The following is a 22,307-nucleotide window of genomic DNA, read 5'->3' as shown; positions in this document are numbered from 1 at the left end:
TCTTTCCATGGTGCCTATCCCTATTATCTTCATACAGAAAGCTACTAATTGTGTGCTGAATCAGTAATATCCAGTTTTATCCAGTTTGGGGGTTTAGAACCTTGCATAATGGTTCTCTTTCCAGAACCTAAGCTGTTCTTAGTAGAGAGCAGTGAGTAACCAATCTATTACAGCAACGAATAAACAGTCCAGTGAAAGCATCCAAGCAAATGCTACCTAGGGGTTCTTCTCAGTAGAGATCTGGGCACACAGACTAAAAATAAAACCAATGTCCCTCTGTCCCCACAGCTTCAAGTATGTGCTTTGATTTGAAACAGATGGATTTGCTTTGAGTGCAATACTCCTGATAACTAGAAAATAAACTATACTTTCTGATAATTTAGAATACCCAAGCCTCATGATTCAAGAAAATATATGGAGAAATGTCATCACCTGCTTAACTCCCCTAAAGAGTTTCCAGAATAAAATGGCTGAGGCTGTTTAGCTATGTTCACGTAAACATTTTTAAAGGGAACAAGCCAGACTCCTTGTCATGCCTGAGGACTAGAATAGATCAGATGTAAATAAGACTCTAAGTCTCTAAAAATATAAGTTAATAATATTTTGTGTGTATATATATGGAGCTGCTTTAGTTTGAAGAACACTCATAGATAGGCCTCATAGGATTCTCCCTTGTAAGCACTCTGGGAGATACGAGTGTTTTGTTTCCATTTAACGGATGAGGAAACTGAAGGGTAGAGAAGTGATTTTTCCAAAGTCATTACCCAAAGGTTAATGCTTTCACATCCTGAGCTGTTTTATTCTTTAAATCTTGCAGTTTCACTACTGATCTTTGCTACTATATTGTTCTGATTTTCCTTTATTCTATCTTGGTGTCTGTGGAAAATATTGCTAATGAGGTACTTTCCTCTAGCAGGGTTACCATGTGATGGCAATTTCCACCTTGAATCACAGCAGTAAGAAAAATAACAAAGGAAGAATCACAAAGAGCATCTGCTGATGATAGCAAAGGCTATGGAGGGGCTGGAATGGAAAATTCTGGGAACAAGACTGAAGCTTCCCTTAATAAAAGCTACACAGCACTTTATGCATGGATCTCTTAAAAATTTTTCTTCAGTCGTCAGTAAATGGCAATGATCTAGAATGTAGGACTGCAGTAAGCAATTTTAGGTAAGCTAATGGTACGAAATGACCTGAGACTTTGCATGTGCTGCCACAATTTATATACAACCAGGAAATTTTATGGTACAGCATTAAAGAAGAATGGCTTAGCTAGATGATGTCTAAGCTCCATGACCTTCCATTGCCTTATATCTTTACAATAGCAGCAGATGCCTTTATGCCTTTATGCCTTTAGCCTTTATAACTACCAGGACTGATTCATGCCATTCTCTCTTTTAGGGCTGACTTCAAAGGCTTTTCTGTTGCTGCAGTAAGTGCCAATGCAGCTATATTGCTCCGCTTTAATTAAGCTTTCAATTATAATCTTGAATCCTACATGCTTCATGCCAACTGCCATAACTATCAGCTTTAATCTGACATTTCAAAAAACAGAATTTCAAATATCAAATATGCATTCCATATTTCTCTCCCTAAAAAAACACTCAAGCTGTGCCAATATTGGGTTTCAGGATTCACTTATTTATCAAAAATTTAGTAATAAGCTGCTTAAAAAACACTCCCAAGTTTTTGGACCAACTAAGGAAATTTTAATTATGGACTGGGTGTTAGGTGATATTAGGAAATTACGTTATTTTTGTTAAGTGCAATAATAATTTGGGTTTGTGGGGGAACAGTCTTTATTTTAGTAAATACCAACTAAAGTATTTGTTTAAAAAGTGTCATAATATCTGCAACTTATTTGTTAATGATTCTAATAAAAAATAAATATACATATATATCAAGAGAGACAGAAAGTTATAGGTGATAATATAAAGCAAATATAGCAAATATAAAAATCACTGAGTGTAAGTTGTGGATATATGTGCTAATTATATCAACTTTTCATCTTTTCTGTATATTTGCATATTTTCATAATAAAATGTTGGAAAAATAATCCTGTATTACATGTCTCAAAAATTGCAGCACTAAGGTTGAAAAATAAAAATAAAAATAAAACAAAGCCCCTGACTTCACAGTCCAACAGTCTATATAAAGGTATGTAAATACATATATAATTATTGTAATTTGCAATGAAGATAGTACCAATGGTAGGTAGTAAGACACTTGGCACAGGAGAGGAAAACTATAATTCTGCCTACTAATGTCAGGCAAATATTTCCATGAGGACTGATGCTTATACAGGGGCTCAAAAAATACACAAGCAGGGAAGGTACTGTTGGCAGAGTGATAAGCATCACTCCAGACTCTTGAGACGGCATGGAAAGGTTGGGGAACAGCACACTCAGGGTGAGTGGGGCACTGAGTATGAAATGGAAAGAGGGGGAGAGGAGTCTACAAAGCTACACAAAGACTGGGGATCTGATAAGAAGAGCACATTCTGCTAAAGAACTGCAACAGTTTTCTGGAGTTTTACTCAACAGTTTTACTCAAAAAATTAAAAAATGATCATTAACTAGACTTAATGTGGTGGTCATTTTGCAATATATACAAATAACAAATTATTATGTTATATTCCTGAAACTAACATAATACTATATTCCAATTACGTCAGGTAAGAAAGAGGATGACATTGGTTGAAGTTATTATCTATGACTTCCTAGGTGTAGTTATTCAAACTCCCGGATCTGATGCCGACTTCTTGGTCAGCATCATGTAGAAATGACCTTAAAGTTTCCCAACAATTTGAGGAAAATCATGGCTGATTTTTTTCTGGTTAAATGAGCTGAGAGAATGCATGCCATATTCATGCCAACAGAGATTAAACAGTGAAAACTGTTTATGATAAGGAATTAATATATAAATAAATATGTACCATTTAAGAAAATATAACATGCAAACACAAGGATTAAGAACTAAGCCAAAGAAAAAATAGTTTAAGGAAGATTGTTCATATTATTAAAAGATTAATAACTTTGAGGAACTTTTCACTTGTGTGTGAATCCAGCCATTAATACTGAAATTTTTTCTTCAAAAATAATTGACTATTTACTTGAAGCTTATGACAAATAATTCTGCATTGAATTCTGGATACCAAAAGCAAATGAAGACAAGGCCGCAGTGAAATGATTATGCAAGGTAGAAAAATACTGTGTTTTAATATGCACTTTGCACTTTTTAAAATCCACCTATGATATATTAAGCTTCCACTGCTGTCTGATTTTGTTGAAGCCTATACCTACCTTTTAAATTTTAGTCAGTGAGGGGTGTTGGGTGGCTCAGTCAGTTGAGCATCTGGCTTCGGTTCAGGTTATTATCTAGCAGCTCGTGAGTTCGAGCCCTGCACCAGGCTCTGTGCTAACAGCTCAAAGCCTGGAGCCTGCTTCAGATTCTGTGTCTCCCTCAGTCTGCCCCTCCCATGCTCATGCTCTGCCTCTCTTTCTCTCAAAACTAAAGAAACATTTAAAAATAAATAAATAAATTTTGGTCAGTGAATGAGTAGTTTGGTTATATCCCTAGACTCAATTTTCTGAAATTATTATTTCAAATTTTGTCTTCACAAATCATACATACTGAATACTATAAAAGAAAGTACATTTTAAGGAGTTTTTCACTGTATTTTTTTCAGATGCTGTGTGTATAACCTTATCTTCCTAATAGCATGAGATGTCCTAGCTTCACTTTTGAGACTTCAACCTTCACCTGTGTTTAATGTAACACTATTTAATTTTTTCCTCCAATTTACAGAAATGAGAAATTAATGGCTTATGATCATATGGTTATGATCCAGTATTGAATAAAAATAACAATTTGAATCTGCAGGTCTACTTAGTAAATAGCTTTGGAAAATTTTAGGAATCACTTAAATATGTTTAAGTGTAGTTATTTAATAGATTCTTGGAAGAGTATTCAAAGGAAGAGACAAGAAGACTTTAAATTAAATAACATTAAAATCCTTGGTAAGCACTTTTACACTAGATCCTTGGGAGAAACTATAACATCTGCTAGGCTTTTTCTAATTTGAATTCCCTGCTACTAATTAGAAATGGAAAATTACTTAAGTTGGGGCTGTAGCCCACAGGAACTGTTTAGGCTCAAGGTTTCCCCCACATGAGCCTTTGGTCATACCTCTAGAGAAGACCAAAGAAAATATCCACATTGTCAGAGAAGAAACAGAGAAGTCTTTACTTAAAACAAGGATGTGGAGTTAAAATGCAAATATATAGACTATTATTTCTTTAATCAAAAAGCACCAAAGATAATCCTCCTAAACTTCTCCATTGAGTTTGTGGCCTAGAAAATTTAATACAGCCCTCAGGGAACCTAGGGGCATAGCCCAAAGGCGCCACCTAAAATTTGAGACACTTAAAGTGTCAGTATAACATTTAAAAAATGCAAGATTTGTATTCTACTCCTTACCATATCAGTGTTTCTTTTAATGTAAATATGGTTTCGGCTACCTACAAATTCAATTATTAACCCTTTCTATACATCTTTGAATGAAATCAATGTCCTCAAAGGTCATCATGCTTAGTTCTGGCTTTCTATTCCTAAACATACACAGCTTGAGAAGCATGACATAGACACAATCTAAAGATTTCTGCGTAAAGATCATGTGCCAGAGGATGATACTGAGGCCTCCAGGGCTCCAGAGATGGAGCCCTACCTGCTCTGCAGTGAGTGAATGCTGTCGATGGTGTTGTAGATTTTCTTCATTACTTGGGGAAATAGGTGGTATGGGTACCACTGGTCATGCCTTGATATCCTAAAAGCAAAAGAACTTGTACTCCTCAGTTACATTAAGAAAAATTCAAGGGAAATACAATAATTTCCTCAGCTTCTGTCATGCTCATCTTTAGATCAACAGTTGACCTGAAAACTGAATGCCGTAATTATCCCAACATAAAACTGTGAGGTCAGATAACAACACCAGGTGAAGTCTGCTTGGAAATCTGAACGAGAACTGCACAGATGAGATACTAACCTCCTCTTCCCCGCCTTCAGGTCTCAGTCTGGCCACTGTCAGCCTCAGAGAGGCCTGTCTTGACTCCCCATTGTTGGTTTCGTTACTCTTTTCACATATCCCCGTGGACTCTTCCTAAATTGATAAACATCTGTATTCTCGACTCCATCGTATGAATCTTTAGCGCAGGAAGTTTGTCTCTCTTGTTCTCACTGCCTTAAACATAATGAGTCCTCACTAAATACTGACTTGCCATAAGATTAACTAATGATCATTTTTCTACATTGATCGCAAATCAGTAATAATATGATGATAGTAATATTTAGCTTCATGCCCTCCTCTTTCTCTCTTACCATTAATTCATTTCCTCTATTTATGGGAAGTTTGTGCATGCTTGCATAAACCTTTAAATTTTTTCTATAATGGTTTATCTTCCAGGCCGAAAGAAACCAGATATGTCTTTCCTTTCCCAGATTCATGTTTTACTGGAGAAGTCAGTCACGAAACCTAATTAGCATGGTACTCTCAGCAGCTATGAGTGCTGCTGAAGTGTCCTTCATTCATATTAACATCGTCATTTTAGTAGAGGTTATTAAACAAATAACATAATACCCGGTCTAATGGCTTAAAACTAGGACACACTTCAGCCAACTTAACTACAATAAATTGGAAAGGTATATGGGTGTCTTATTCACTGGGGCTCTTCCTGAAAGAAAAGATGCACTTTTTTTTTAAGAGAGAGGCGATCTAAATCACATTAGGAAACACCAGGTCCTCTTCAATGAATTGTGACTTGTGATTACTTCCCCCTAGTAATTGTGAACACAGACTATAAAACATTAATCAGTTTCAACCTCTGTTTATCATGCAGGATAGATAGAAACCTCAGACACAAATGTTATCAGTCATGATTCAGGTCATTTGCAAAAGTATCTTCTGGAACTGGCATGTGTTGGTCAGAGATTCAGAACAAATGTGATTGGACAGTAGAAAGCAGAATGATGTCATTGGTTAAGTCAGCTGAGACAGGTGGTCTGTAGGCTGCACCTTAATTCCCATACCATCGTCAATCTGTCAGATAAAATTAATGACTCGCTCCAAACAACAAATGACTGCTGTTTGAGGCTATAGGACAAATTCTTTTGCAAGGTCACTGCATGTGAACACCACATACTTTATTAAATTCTGACTGATATAATCAAGAGGGAAATAACAAATTTAAACCTGACACTGTAGTCCTACCACTGTAGCACTGGGAAAGTAAGAGAACCAGTACTATTTTATATAAAAAGTATGATAATGTATAAATTGCCACAAGTGATAAGTGACATAAGAAATATGATTCTCAACATACGGCGTAGAGATCAGACACATAGAAGAAAGTCCTCTCCCTAAAATGTTGACTTAACAATAGCATTTTCTATAGGAATTAAAAATCATTTTCCACAAGTGTCAAAGAATTGAACGGCTAAGGCATATGGTGACACATGGATTCTACTCAGGTATCTTGTCACCTATCTCAACACTATACTCAAATGCAGTGAGAGTGAGGCACTTCAAGTTCGCCAGCTACAAACTGTCCAATTCTTCCAGGAGTAACTGGACTGGGTGACTCAGCAGATTGTGGACTTCTAATCATGAGAAATTCAATCACAGGCCAAAAGACCACTTAGCAAAGATTTGGGGTACAGCCTTTAAGACCCCTTCAACTCTCATATTTGGGGTACCAAACCATCCTGTACTTCTATCATACTCTTGTAATTGTTTCTTTAAAAATATTCTTCCTCTAAGTGCCAGGAGGGCAGGAGCCTAATTCTAGTTTCTTCCTTGCTGTGTGCTCAGAGACTAGCACAGTGTAGAACACATAAGACACTCAGTAAAATAGTGTTTGTTCATTACCTGACTGACAAGTCTTGCAAACCTAAAATAAAAGGGTGCTTGTTGAGTTAAATGTTTTATAATAAAGTTGACATGACCTCCTACTAAACTTAAATGGAAGCTGATTTATTTTTTTTAAGTTTTATTTATTTGTTTTGAGAGAGAGAGAGAGAGAGAGAATCCTAAGCAAGCTCTGCACCATCAGTGCAAAGCCTGATAAGGGGCTCAAACTAGCTGAACCATGAGAACATGACCTGAGCTGAAACCAAGAGTTGGAAGCTTAACCAAATGAGCCACCCAGGAGCCCCTGGAAGCTGTTTTAAAGAAGGTTCAGATTACTGTAACATACAAAGTTTCAAATTAAAATATACAGAATTTTAAGCTGACTTCATGTATCATTATTACAGGGCAATAACTCTTTGTAATAATAAACATCTAATATTCCATTCCAATCCTAGTAAATAAATTTACTAGTAAATAAATAAATAAATTTACATATTTATATAATACATAGTATTATAGTAAATAGTAAATAGTAAATAAATTTACATATTTATATAATACATAGTATTATATAATAATACATATTACCTATGTAATAAATAATTATTATTGGAATAATATATTTAATATATGTAATAATTATTATAATAAACATCTAATTTTCCATTCCTCTCCTAGAAAATAAAAATATGTATTTACATAATACGTAACAGTACAATACCTAATAATATATATTATTTACTTAATAAATAATTACTGTAATAATATATTTAATATATGTATATTTAATATATGTAATAAATATATTTACTATATTTAATAAATATTTACTGTAAAAATAAACATCTAATTTTCCTTCCACTCCTAGTAAATAAATACATATTTATACAATACATAATAATACATATTATTTATGTATTAGAAATAATATACATAGAAGCTTTGAGGTGGTGTATCAAACTGTATTACAGCACACTAGTTATCTTTAGTTGTATTAGTTACAAGTTACCTTAATTGTTTTTATTACTGATGTGATGGACACCATAAGACATACTGCCTTCAAGTGTCACAAAAATAATTTAATAAAATAACTTTAAAGAAAGTATGTCGGAGAAAGTATGAAAAAGATAGCAAGAGCTTGATGTATAGCAAGAGCCAACTGACATCTCCTATTGGTAGAGCACAATGACAATTTTTATAGTAATTCTTACAAGGAAGTACCCCAATATTTTTAAGTAATATGAAATTTCCTTATTCCTTAAATTACCTCATAATTTAAAAATTCCTTATCAACCCAGTGGATTTAATAAGCCAGAACTATACTATTTATAAGAGTAAATAAAATCTCCTATTTCAAGCCAGAGGACTCCAAGGGCATCAGAACATACCAGTGAGACTGCAGAGGGAGAATCTGGGAAAAGAAACCTTATAAATTAACTTACGGGCTACTAAACTTACCACTGAGCTGTGTATATATGGTTTTGACCCTAAATGGACTCTGAAAACTGAACTAAGATATATATACTGTCCAAGTCTCAGATTGGCCCCTAACTAGCACACACATGGGGCAGACACAAATAGCACTGAAAAGGCTTTGAAAACAGAACTGACATTGTAATCATAGCCAAGGGAGTACCAACTGGGGCTTGTGGTTTGAAGGCCATTGGGTATTTTGCCTGCTAATACAAAAATCTCAACATTCCTCATAGAATTTAAAAAGACTCAGTGTCTCATAACATAATATGCAAAACGTCCAGGATACAATCCAAAATTACTTGGAATATGAACAACCAGGAAAATCTCAATTTGCATGTAAAAAGTCAATCAACATATGCCAACACCAAGTTGACAGAGATGCGGGAATTGTTTGACAAAGGCTTCAATGCAGTTATTTTTTAAATGTTGCAAAAAATTAAGACAAAAATCTCTTGAAATCAACAGAAACTAGAAACGCACTACAAAGAAATAGAAGTTCTAAAGAAACAGCAAATGGAAAGTTTCAAACTAAAATAATAACCAAAATTTTAAAATATTACTTGATGGGCTCAATATTAGGATAGAGCTGACAGAAAAAAGTGAATAAACTTGAAAAGAGATCAACAGAAACTATGCAGTTTTCTTAACAGAGAGAAAACAATTTATTTAAAACATGAACAGACATGAAACTGTGGGGAAATACCAAAAGGTCTAACATTTGTGTCACTGAAGTCTCAGAAAAAGAGTAGAAAAAATGTGGTATAAAAAATATACTTAAAGAAATAAGAGATAAACACATCTCAAACTTGGTGAAACTTAAAATTACAGATTCAAGAAGCTGAGAAGGCCCAAACAGGATAAACACACACATAAAAAAACCATGTCCAATATCCATAATAATCAAACTGCCGAAAACCAAAGATAAACAAGTAATCTTGAAAGCAGCCACAGGAAAATGTTACATTACTTCTAATAAAACAGTGATTTGGAAAAAGACAAAAACAAAAACAAAAAAACTGAGGATTTCTAGTCAGAAACAACAACAGTCAGAAGGAAGTGAAACAACGTTTGTAAAGTGCTAAACGAAAAGAACTGGTGACCTAGCTTTCTGCATACAGCAGAAATATTTTATAGAAAAGGTGAAATAAAGACATTCACAAATGAAGGAAAACTTAGAAAATTCAGAGCTAGCAAAAAAAGCTTTAAAATAATTACTAACAGAAGCACTTCAAGGCACAGGAAAATGTTATCAGAAGGCAGTTTTGAGTATCAGAAAGGAAAGAAAAGCAATAGAAATAGGTAACATTTCAGTAAATATAGATTATTGCTTTCCCTCTTGAGTTCTTTAATACATGTCTGATGGCTAAAAGAAAAAACTACATTTTCTGATAGACCTTTCAATACATGTACATATAACATGTAAGATAACTGCAAAATAAAGGGTAGGGGTTAAAGAACCTGCATAAAAATAAGGTTTCCGTTATCACATCTGAGGTAATAAAATATTGATCCCCAATAAACTGTAAAAACTTAAGTATGTACTTTTACACACTAAAGCAACCAATTAAAAAATCCATTCAAGGGGCGCCTGGGTGGCTCAGTTGGTTAAGTGGGTAAGCGTCCAATTCAATTTCAGTTCAGGTCATGATCTTAGTTCGTGAGATCAAGCCCCAAGTTCTGCTCTGTGCTGAGACTGTGAAGCCTACTTAGGATTCTCTCTCCCCCTCTCTCTCTGCCCCTCCCCCATTCTCTCTCTCTCTCTCTCTCTCTCTCTCTCTCTCAAAAATAAATATTTTTTTAAAAAACATTCAAAACAATACAGTAAACACAACAGATAAAATGAAATAGTAAAAAAAAAAAAAAATGTTCAAATAACCCAAAAGAAGATAAGCAAGGGGAGACAGAAAAATTAAAAATAAAAGGAATTATCAAAAAACAAATATAAAGTGGTAGCCCTAATTCCAAATGTGTCAATACTTAATTATTAAATGTAAATGATCTAAACATACCATATAAAGATTGACACTTATTTGACACGGTCAATAAGGATTTGAAATAAAACAACACAGCTCTATGCTATTGGCATGTAACTCTCTTGAAATCAATATTATACGTAGGTTGTAAGTAATAGGATAAAAAAACAAATACCATGAAAAACTAAACAAAAGAAAGCTGAAGTGGTTATATTATTATCAAAGTAGACTTCAGAGCCAAGAAAAATATTAGGGATAAAGAGGGACATTACTTAATGATAGAAGAATCCATTCAGCAAGAAAACTTAACAATCCTAAATGTGTATTCATCTAACCACAAATCTTCAAATACATGAACCAAAACTGACAAAAATTAAATGAAAACTAGACAAATTCATGGATGTAGTTGAAGACTTCAACACTACTTTATCAGTGATCTAGTAAACAGAAAATGAGCAAGGTTATAGAACTGAATAACATCATCAACCCATAGGATATAATTGAAATCTATAGAAGATTCCTTCCAATGAAGGCATAACACCTAGTCTTTTCAAATGCATGTGGAACAGCTGCTAAATAGAACATATCCTAAACTATTAAGTAAATCTTAACAGATTTAAAGGAAATGAAACTATACCAAGTATGTTCTCTGTTCATAATGGAATTAAACTAAAATCAATAATATAAAGATTCAAGGGTAAAGTCTCCAATGCTTGGGAACCAAACATCTCATTTTTAAATAATTCATGGTTCCATGAGTAAGCCTCAAGGGAAATTAGAAAATAATTTGAACTAAATGGAAATGAATTTACATATTATCAGAATTTGTCAGATGCAAATAAGGCAGTGCTTAAAGGGAAATTTACGGTATTAAATGCTTATAGTAGAAAAGAAAACTTCAGGGGCACCTGGGTGGCTCAGTCAGTTGAGCATCTGACTTCGGCTCAGGTCATGATCTCACAGTCTGTGAGTTCGAGCCCCGCGTTGGGCTCTGTGCTGACAGCTCAGAGCTTGGAGCCTGCCTCAGATTCTGTATCTCCCTCTCTCTCTGCCCCTCTCCTGCTCATGCTCTGTCTCTCTCTCTCTGTCAAAATAAATAAAAACATTTTTAAAAATTTTAAAAAAAGAAAGAAAGAAAAGAAAACTTCAGATCAATAACCTAAGTTTCCACTCTATGGGACTGGAAAAAAAAGCAATATGAAACCAAAAAAATTAGAAGAAAGGAAATAATAAAAATAAAAGAAGAAATCATTGAAATAAAAAATCAAAAACAATTCTGAAAATCAAAGATACTAAAAACCAGTTATTTGAAAATATGAATAAAAAAATGTAAGTTCTAGCAAGGCTCACAAAGAAAAAAAGAAAGAAGACAAGAATTTCCAACATGGGGGGTAAAAGAAAGGATATCACTACAGAGCATGCAGATATTAAAATAGCAATTAGGGAATACTATAAATGACTCTATACATGGAAATTCAACAACTTAGATGAAATGGACTAATTCCTTGAAAGTCATTGGCGATCAAAACTCACTCAAAATGAAATAAATAATCTGAATAGCTTTATAAACTACCAAAGAAATTGAATCTATAGTTTAAAACCTTCTGAAAAAGAAGTCTGGGTTGTTTTACTGGTGATTTCTTAAAAAACATTTAAGAAAGAAATAACACCAATCCTATACAACATCTTCCAGAAAACAGAAGAGTATAGAACACTTCCTAATTCGCTTTATGAACCCTAGCATTAATGTGACACTAAAGGTGGGAAAAGACAGGATAAGAAAATACAACTACCTACCAACATATTTCATGAACAAAGAGGAAAAAATCCTCAGGAAATATTCTTTAAATTAAATATAGCAATGCATAAAAAGAAGAGTGAACCACAATCAAGTGTAGAATTACCCCTGGCATGCACAGTCTGGTTCAATGTTTGAAAATCAATCAGTATAATCCACCACATTAACAGTATAAGGGGAAAAAACACATTATGATACTTAATGCAGAAAAAGCATTTGACAAAATTCAAAATCCATGCATGATAAAAACTCTCAGGTAATTCAGCATATAAAGGAACTTCTTCAATCTTATTTTTTAATACCTTTTAAAAAAATCTACATCTAATATCTTACTTAAAGGTGAAAACGAAATGATTCCTACCTAACACTGGAAGCAAGACAAGGGTGTCCGCTCTCACCACTTCTACTCAACATCTCACTAAAGTCCTAATCAGCACAATAACACAAGAAATAGAAATTAAAGGCATACAGATTGGAAAGGAAGAAATAAAACAGTTACTACTCATGGGTAACATGACTGTCTATGTAAAATTCTAAGAAATCTATTTTTTAAAACTCCTAGAACTAATTTATTGAACTAAGTAATGTCACAAGATAGAAGGAAAACATACACCAATCATATCTCTACATACCAGCAACTGGAAATTAGAACCATTGGAAACCAAAAATTTTTAAATCATATGTACAATATCTCCAATATGAAGTTATTAGGTATGAACCTAATAAAACATCAGCATGATGAAAACTAAAAAACACTGACCAAAAAAAACTTTAAATGGCCTAAATAAATGAAAAGGTATATTGTGATTATTACATACTAAAATTATTTAAAATTTAAGCATTTCAATAATATCAAGTGCTGCTGTGAATGTGGAACAAAAGCAACGCTCATACATCGTTGTGGGAACGCAAAATGAAACAGCTACTCTAGAAAGCATGTGACGGTTTCTAACAAAGTGAAATATATATTCACCATGTATCTTAAAAGTGAAAGATGAAATATGACCCAGCACTCCCACTCCTGAGTATTTGCCTTAGAGTAATAAAAACATATGTTTACACAAATGTTGTCAACCGCTCTACCCATAATCCTCCAAAACTGGAAACAATCCAATGTCCTTTAATAGGTAAATGATTAAACAAACTGTGGTATATCCATGCAATGGACTCAACAGTAAAAAAAGAACAAGTCCAATATTTGCAATGTACTGAATGAATCTCAAAAACATTATGGTGAGTGGGGCACCTGGGTGGCTCAGTCGGTTAAACATCCGACTCTTGCTTTCAGCTCAGGTTACAATCTCACAGTTCTTGAGATCCAGCCCTGAGTGGGGCTCTGTGCTGACAGCTGGGAGCCTGCTTGGGCTTCTCTCCCTCTCTCCCTCTCTCTGCCCCTCCCTCGTGCGCTCTCTCTCTCTCTCAAAATAAATAAATAAACAAAAAAAAAAGTAGCAGCAGCTAAACTAATATTGACTTAAAGAAACAAAGGTTTATTTTCATATCTAAGAAGCCCCAAAATAGGCAGTTTGGTTAGCAGGTCTTGTTTGGTTAGCTGCTCATGAATGCTTTCAAGGCCACAGGCACTTTCTATTTTCAGGTTATTATCTTGTTGACTTTTCATCCTAATCCTTGTCTCTTGGCCAAATATGACCACTGGGGCTTCAGGCATTAAAATCTTGCTTAAGGCTGGAAGAGGGTGTTAAGAAGAAAGCTGTATCTGCCCTCATTATCAAGTAATCAAAGCCTTTGCATGGGGCGCCTGAGTGGCGCAGTCGGTTAAGCGCCGACTTCAGCCAGGTCACGATCTCGCGGTCCGTGAGTTCGAGCCCCGCGTCAGGCTCTGGGCTGATGGCTCAGAGCCTGGAGCCTGTTTCTGATTCTGTGTCTCCCTCTCTCTCTGCCCCTCCCCCGTTCATGCTCTGTCTCTCTCTGTCCCAAAAATAAATAAATAATTTAAAAAAAGAAATCAAAGCCTTTGCAAAAGACCACCCACTTCCAGCAGACTTCTCTTTACTCTCATTGGCCAGAGTGAGTCTTGACCCAGCACTATATCCTGGATTGTGTTTCCAATTAGGAGTGAAAGACTAGGGGGTTACCTTCATTCAAAAACTCATGATTCATCTCCAGAAGTTGCTGCCCTGCCGTAAAATTAAGCAAACCACCACACAAGTAACTACTTACTTCTGCAATTAAACAGACTATGAGCTAAAGTTTGCACATGTGTTATTTCAACGCGATATATGGAATGTTTTTAAAAAGACTACTTCACTTTTGAAGTGAAGTATTACTTCATTTTTTCTAATTAAATAATCATTTAAATTCCTTATCACAAGTTTTTAATACATCCAGCCCATATTATAGAAAACGCATTTTGGATAAACTTAAATTTATTTCACATCAAAGACTTAAAAAATACAGGTAAAGAAGAAGTGTGCATGAATGTACATGCAGAGAAACTACTGCTTTAAAGAAAGGAAATTGATACAAATTCCTAACAGAAATGCTAACAGCCAAAATGTTTTCATTCTACACTCAAATCTTTTTTTAAAAAAATTTTTAAAGCCACCTTAAGAAAGTATTTTCTTCAGAAATGTCTGATGTCATTTGCTTAAGAACTCCATAAGAATACTGTCAAAATACAGGGGATCTGGAAGAAGGCAATAAAGATGTGAAAATACATTCTCACAAAATTCACATTTCCTTTTTATTTTAAAAGTCTGCAATTGCTTTGTTTTGTTTTGTTTTGTTTCAGTGCAGCCCTTACTCATTCCTGATCTCACTTTCATCTTTCATGTTCTGTACAAAATTTCCAACTAGAGAAGAAACATTTGGTACCTTGGGCTGTTTGTCCTTTTATAGCCTTGCTGATCTTTGCGTCTGGCACCTCCTTACATTTTCTGGTTTCCCTTGGAGTGTGCAAAACCCAAAGAAAGGCTTATTTTTGTCCAAGATGGTGTCAAAGAACAGTATCCAGTGTTCATGTAAGCACCTGCCAGTGGGTCAGCATTTAAATAGCTCAGGTGGAAATTCAAAGAGAATTCAGACTCTTTCTTCAGATCTACTTTTATGAGTGATCTTGCTAACCTCACATCACATTTTGTTTTTAAAAAATGCTAAGCTCTACTGAACGGCATACAGATAAATCAAATATAAACTGCTAAACTACGTGCGTACCAGCTGTAAAAGATACATCCAGTGTCTGGCTCCTGTTGGTTACTTTCCCCTTAGTGGAGAAAAAAAAAAAGAAGCCGTTGCTCTGAGCAATTTCTAGTAACTCACCAGTCCTATTCGAGAGTAACAAGTTTCTTTAAGGATGGCAAACCATAAAGGTAAGATAGATATGCTTGTGAAATTGCACTCATCATCTACAAGAAGGCAAAACATTAAAAACCTATCCTCCTCACTCCCAGCCCAATTTCTGGCATTTGATTGAGGTATTCTAATAAGAAAATAAAGATGATTCTCTACATGCATGCACCCAAAGAAAGGCATTTATGCTGGCAAACATGTTCAATGAATAGATTTATCTAAGTAATATCATTGCAGGGAATTTAATCCAATAGCATAGATTAGGTTATAAACTTATTCATCTGTTTCTGTGATTTGTAAATCCAACAGTTTACTTGAACATGTAATTCACTAAATTCTAAGATAAACTGTAAAATTACCAACACCTCCCTTTACTCTTAGAAGATTAATTTAAATACTGCTTCATCAAGAAAATAGTATCTATTATATATAAACTTCCACAAATCAGTGACTTTTTATTCTTACCTGTATCTTTTTTCCCGAAACTTTACTAGTCCTTGAATTCAACCCCATGCTCCATACTTCACTAGAGGTATGACCTTGAGCAAATTAGTTATTATATCAGTAATTCAATGTCTTTATTCTAATGTCAATATATTAATAGCACTTACTTCAAAGGATTATTCTACAAAGTAAATGGATTATTACCCATAGAGTATTAAAACAGTACTGATAACAGAAGCCATCTCTAATGTTAGCCTTTATTGTTCTTTTGTCTTATCCCCTAGATTATACATTTCCTTAAATAGTGGCACTATAAAAACTTTAACAGTAGCTAACAAACAGTACTAGCAAATAAATGCATGTCCAATGTCAAATGTGTAAACTTATATATCTCATGCCATATATATATAGTATATGTGTATACTATATATAACCTCACATAATATACATATATTTATATGATACACTTACATAATCATGTATAACGCTTGCATGAGTCCCATAAGATAGATATCTTCATCTCCACTTTAATAGATGAGGAAAGGAGGTTAAGGGAGATTGTATTATCTGCCCAAAGCCATACAGCTCATCAGGATTCAAATACAGGCCTGTCTTTCTATAGCATCCCTTTCCCACTACTGCACACTATCTAAAGTACCTAAGACAATTTATTCATACCACCAAAACAGCATTTATTAAATAACTAAAATTATTTCGTTTTGTCTATCTTCTCCACCTCTGTGAATGACTCAGTTAGCAGGTAACATATTATATTACTCAATTAATTAATGGCAAGCATTAAACACATAAATCAAAATGTGGGCAAAGAACAAAGTGATTTAGAAGGTAGGGACGACCAATTTTTAAACAATTAATTAATGTTTGGTGAAGGAAAAGTCACAGATGACTCCAAGCTTTCCAGCTTAGCCATTAAGATTTAGAGCTCTGGAAGAAGAGAGGGTTTGGGAAGAAAGATGTCTAGACAGAGTGTCACAGGACAAACAGACTTCAGCGCTCAAAAAGAGAGGTCTGCTCTAGATATAGGTATAGGGTTCATCATCATATAGGTGGAGTAAAAAATATTGGAAAGGAAGAGTTCACTCAGAGATTTATTTTTTTAATTAATTAATTTATTTATTTTGAGAGAGTGTGTGTGATAGCATGAGTCAGGGAGGGGTGGAGGGAGAGAGAGAGAGGGAGAGGAAGAGAGGAAGAGGGGGAGAGAAAATCTTAATCCACAGCCCTGGGATCACAACCTGAGCCAAAATCAAAAGTCTGACACTCAACTGACTGAGCCACCCAGGCTCCCCAAGAGTTCACTCAGAGATTTAAATGAGATTTCTTTTCTTACAGCAGCTCCAAAGCATTAGTAGCCTACATAAGCAAACCAAAATCTAAACCAGAGTCTATTCCTGTAAATACAACTTGTATCAGAGAAAATAAAATTTATACACAACCAATCACAAAGAGGCAACTACGCTTTCCCAAATAAGGCAACTGCTTAGGCTGTACCTAATCAGTTAATTTTCTTGCTGTGCTTCCACATCTGCTGTATAAAAAGCCTTTATCCTAGGTCATGCTAGCAAAGTGTTCCTAACCACTTTTGATTTTGTGCTGCCTGATTCAAACTAATGGTTGTTCAAATTCTTGGGAAAAAATTTTTTTGCAAATTCTTGAAAATTTTTGTGTGACTCAATTTATCTTTTGACAGAAGGTAAAAAAATGTACATCACAAATGCAATACAACTGTGCCACATTTTAAAAATTGACCTTGCTTATTTTCATCTAAGATTAAAAGACTGGAACTTGGCACAGTTTCTAGCAACTTCTAAATAAAACAGCAGCAAATAAGGTACAGTAAATAGAATAAATCAATTTCAGAATGTTAAGAAACTAAGGCTGTTAGGACACTAATGACCACCTATCCTAAGTGGAAATCCATTTTATTGTCTTACAGGAATCTATTCCCCCCTCTCATAAAAAATGTATCAATTTTTCTTCAACAAAAGAACCTTTCCCTTTAGGGCATGTCCTTGATAAGACTGTAAATCAAGGGGCTCAATTCTCCTCTGACCAATGGGTGGACAGATGACCTCAGTTTGGCCAATAAAATTTGGGTTATCTCTCTACCTGAAACTGAATCTTGTTCAGAAAATATGCTGATGGAACTCCTTCAGAGTCCTACAGGTAGTTAGCAGCAAATTAAAAAGAAAATCCTACTTGTGCTTTCCAGAAAACTGCTCTATTTTGACCATACTTTTCAATTTCCTATGTGCTAAAATATTCTATACCAATCGCAGGAAAGATATATCACCATATACCATATTTGCCCTCCACTGACATTATTCAACAGAAAAGATCTTTTTCACTCTATTTGTATGACAAATACCTACACAAAATTTCTTAAATACCCAAATACTTAGTAGCCTACAAATAAAGGCTGTTTAAAAATAACATTCAAGATACTTGTAAAATATAGTTGTACAATTGTACAGTATAATGAATTGGAGAGGCTTTCCAAAATACATAGCTAGCTCACAGCCCATTATCTGCCTCTCCTGCTATTTTGGTGTGAATGGTACGATTATCATTAAAAACAACTTATTTAAGTGTACTTTTTATTTACCAGTAGCTGGTCTCCTGGGACGAACTCTATACACCTCGCAGCCGCGGGAGGGTCAAGTGCCCTGAGGCTAAGGGAACAGAGAGTTGGGGTTGCTGAGGCCTGGGACCCTGGCTGACTTCCGGCTGCATCCCACAGCTCCGCACCAGAATCTGGAAGGCCACCTGCAGCCTTCGGTCCTCAGGGAAACAACAGTTTTGCGGCCCACAGTCCACGCCTGCGCAGTTCACCGCCTCAGTCTGCGCTCGGCGGGTGCGCCCTTGCACAGCCTTTGGGCCACAGCCCGTTCTCCCCACACCTGGCCTGGCCCCTGGAGCCAAGCGCCGGCAGCACTGTCTCTCGGGGGGATGGAAGGGAAGGAATTGGAGTTTTCTTGATAAGCCAAAGGAGTCTGGGAGAAGAACCTCTGCACCTGACATCCCGGTGTTGACTCCCCTGCCGGCACCCGTAGATCTCCAAGATCTCGAGATATCGGGCTTCTTCCTGGAAGAGTGGCTGCAGAAGCCGTGCCTCACGCCTGATCCAGCCTTTTTCTGAGCCTCTCCTGATGCTGAGCGCATCCCAGCCCCTTCTCTCCCTGCCCTTCCACCAGGACCTGCGCTTCTTCCCCCCACCCACCTAAAGCCACATAGTGCACCCTGTGAGATATCAGGGTTCCTGTTTACCTTCCTGGGGAACCCCACCCTCCATCCCCACACACAGCCGCACCACCAGCTCCCGGTCCTCGCCCGCCCGCAGGCTTCCCCCATGGTATTCAAACGAGGGAAACACTTCCGTTTTATCTTTTTCTTTTTTTTTTTTTTATGTTTATTTTTGAGAGAGACAGATTGCAAGCGGGGGGGGGGGGGGGGGGTGCGGGAGGGACACAGAATCCAAAGCAGGCTCCAGGCTCTGAGCTGTCAGCAGAGAGCCAGTTGTGGGGCTGGAGAGCTGTGAGACCATGACCTGACCGGAAGTCCAGCATTTCACAGTCTGAGTCACCCAGGCACCTGGAGGAAAACACTTTCTTATAGAGGAGCTTAGGTACAGGGGTCAGGTCCCCAAGTGCAGAGTGCTGGCTAGTTGGCTGGGTCTGAAAGAGATCAAATCCCTGGGGTTGTCCTTCAGGGGAAAAGCTTGAGGAGTTGGAGCAATAGACTCCCGGGGAAAGTTCTAGACCTGACCCAGCTTCAGGGAGGAACACCTGGCCTCAAGGATAATGGAACCGTGAATTGGGGATGCTACGACCTTTGACCTTGCCAGACAGACATAGACCTACTGCCTCAGGAGCCTGCCCCTGTATCCTGAGTCTTGGGTCTCAGGGCCCTGGGCATCCTGGAAGGTCATAGACTCCTGGTAGGTGCATGTGGAGTTCCCTCCCCAAACACGGCTCATTTGGCCCTCTTCCCTTCGCACCTCTGTTGAGACAGAATCCAGCCCTTCAGTCCTTGCCCGGCTCCTGGGAAACATCGACATCCAGATGGAACTTTGACCATTGTTTCCAGGGAAGTTTTGGAGGACTCAGGGTTGCTTGAGAGATGGTGTGAGCCAGACTCCAGAATGATGAGTCTGGGTAGAGTTGCTTGAAATGCCTAGTCCACCAAGTTGTTGTTGGCTGTGTCCATACTTATCTTCTTGCTTGGAGATGTCAGGCGGAGAGGTTGTCTCTTTGAGGTAGTTGTGGCCAAACACCTCCAACAGAGTCTCCTGATCAATCAGATGCGAGCAAGGGTGGGAGGGTGGTGGAACCTGTTAGGAGATGACACAAATGGGCAAGTGAGCATCTAATGTGATGAGATTCATTATTAGAGTGGGATGGAGGAGGGGCTGAGTTTTACGGCCAAAATAGCAATTATTGTAATTATGATTATTGTAAATGTTTGTTTATGCATGTAAATTAGGTAACTTTAAATATAAAAAAAGACTATCATTAAGTTATACATCTGCATAAACAATAAACAAACATGTAAACAATTATAATTTCTTGATTCACCATTGTAATTATTACCTTTATTATTATTATTTCTTCAGGTTTCATAATTGTAGCAGCAGCAACAAAACACCCCTGTAAAGTTTTTCTATTAAAAAAACTCCCAATTGTGGCACCTGGGTGGCTCAATCAGTTAGCCTTCTCACCCTTGATTTCCACTCAGGTCATGATCTCATGGTGTGAGGGTTCCCCTCTTCACCACCCCCACCCCCTGCCTGGGGCTGGGTGCCAACAGTGAGGAACCTGCCTGGGATTCTCTCTCTTCTTCTCGCTCTCTGCCCCTCCCCCTACTCACACTTGCATGTGTGTGCACTCTGTCTCTCTCTCTCAAAATAAAGTTTAAGGAAAAGAATCCCCTGGTTTATCTAAATTTACTTAATACTCTAGTTAGCCGTTTGAGATTAATTGTATCTTGGGTAACATAACCAATAGTTCAGAATGAGATATTTGAGCTTAGTTCAAGATCTGGGAAAGGTAGTTATGAAACATATCCTGACAGGGGAGAAAGGGTTGCCTGGAGAGATCAGGTCATCAATTATCACTATTAGTCCTGGACACAAGTCTGTGGTTTCTCACAGTAAGTAAAACAGTCAGTCACCAGATGTTAAGGAAAGTGGAAAACTGGGATGGGAAAGCCCTAACTCTTTCTGCTTCTCTGTAATCAGCAAGGAAATTCCATGATAGAAGACAATGGAAATTAAACAGTCTTCACCTAGTGTAAAACCAGTCCACATACCAGGTAGTAAATGAGAATTGTGCCATGAAGTGATTTCATAATGCAAGGCTGGCTTTCTATAAAATGTCTAAAATTAGCTCTCAACAGAAGATTTTTTAATCTTCTTACTTTGTCTTTTTTTATTCCCTATTCTTGCCTGTTTTTCCACTGTGCCCAATATATATATACGTATATATATATACGTATATATATATATATATACGTATATATATATTACTGTTTTTCTTACAGGTGGATTCATTTCTTGCAGGTGGGAAATTTCTAGTATTTTATAAGCTGCCTTCCCATTTCTTCTAGCTTTTTAGTTCTAAATGATACAGAGATTATGTATATGCTTAGAATTTCTTTAATTTTTTTTAAGGAAATAGACTCAGATCCTCAACAAGATATTAACCAACTGGATCCAACAATACATTAAAAAAATTATTCCCATGACCAAGTAGGATTTATACCTGGAATGCAGGGCTGGCTCAATATCTGCAAAACAGACAATGTAATACATCACTTCAATAAAAGGACAAGAACCACATGGTCCTCTCAACAGATGCAGAGAAAGCATTTGACAAAATACAGCATCCTTTCTTGATAAAAACCCTCAAGAAAGTAGGGATAGAAGGATCATACCTCGAGATCATAAAAGCCATATATGAAAGACCCAATGTTAATATCTACCTCAATGGGGAAAAACTGAGAGCTTTCCCCCTTAGGTCAGGAAGATGACAGGGATGTCCATTCTCACCACTGTTATTCAACATAGTATTGAAAGTCTTAGCCTCAGCAATCAGACAACACAAAGAAATAAAAGGCATCCAAATCGGCCAGGAGGAGGTCAAACTTTCACTCTTCGCAGATGACATGATACTTTATATGGAAAACCCAAAATGTTCTACCAAAAAACTGTTAGAACCGATCCATGAGTTCAGCAAAGTGGCAGAATATAAAATCAATGCACAGAAATCAGTTGCATTCCTATACACCAACAATGAAGCAACAGAAAGAGAAATCAAAGAATCAATCCCATTTACAATTGCACCAAAAACCATAAAATACCTAGGAATAAATCTGACCAAAAAGG

General features: G+C 36.4%; 1 long non-coding RNA gene across 2 annotated transcripts in view; it reads right to left on the bottom strand.

Moving 5' to 3' along the window:
* LOC122231803 overlaps nucleotides 1–18,698 on the bottom strand; it is a 110,655-nt gene extending 91,957 nt beyond the window's left edge. For both annotated transcript variants that reach the window (XR_006209052.1, XR_006209051.1), the window contains exons 1-2: nucleotides 18,531–18,698; nucleotides 15,926–15,999 (exon numbers count right to left, since the gene is read on the bottom strand). This is a non-coding gene — a long non-coding RNA (uncharacterized LOC122231803). The remainder of the gene's footprint in view (nucleotides 1–15,925; nucleotides 16,000–18,530) is intronic.
* Nucleotides 18,699–22,307: the final 3,609 nt, after the last annotated feature.

The sequence above is a fragment of the Panthera tigris genome, chromosome A1 (genome assembly GCF_018350195.1).
Source record: "Panthera tigris isolate Pti1 chromosome A1, P.tigris_Pti1_mat1.1, whole genome shotgun sequence".
In the NCBI taxonomy this organism is placed as follows: Eukaryota; Metazoa; Chordata; class Mammalia; order Carnivora; family Felidae; genus Panthera; species Panthera tigris.
Note: the sequence above shows the minus strand (reverse complement) of the source record. Positions and strands in the feature narration are given on the sequence as shown.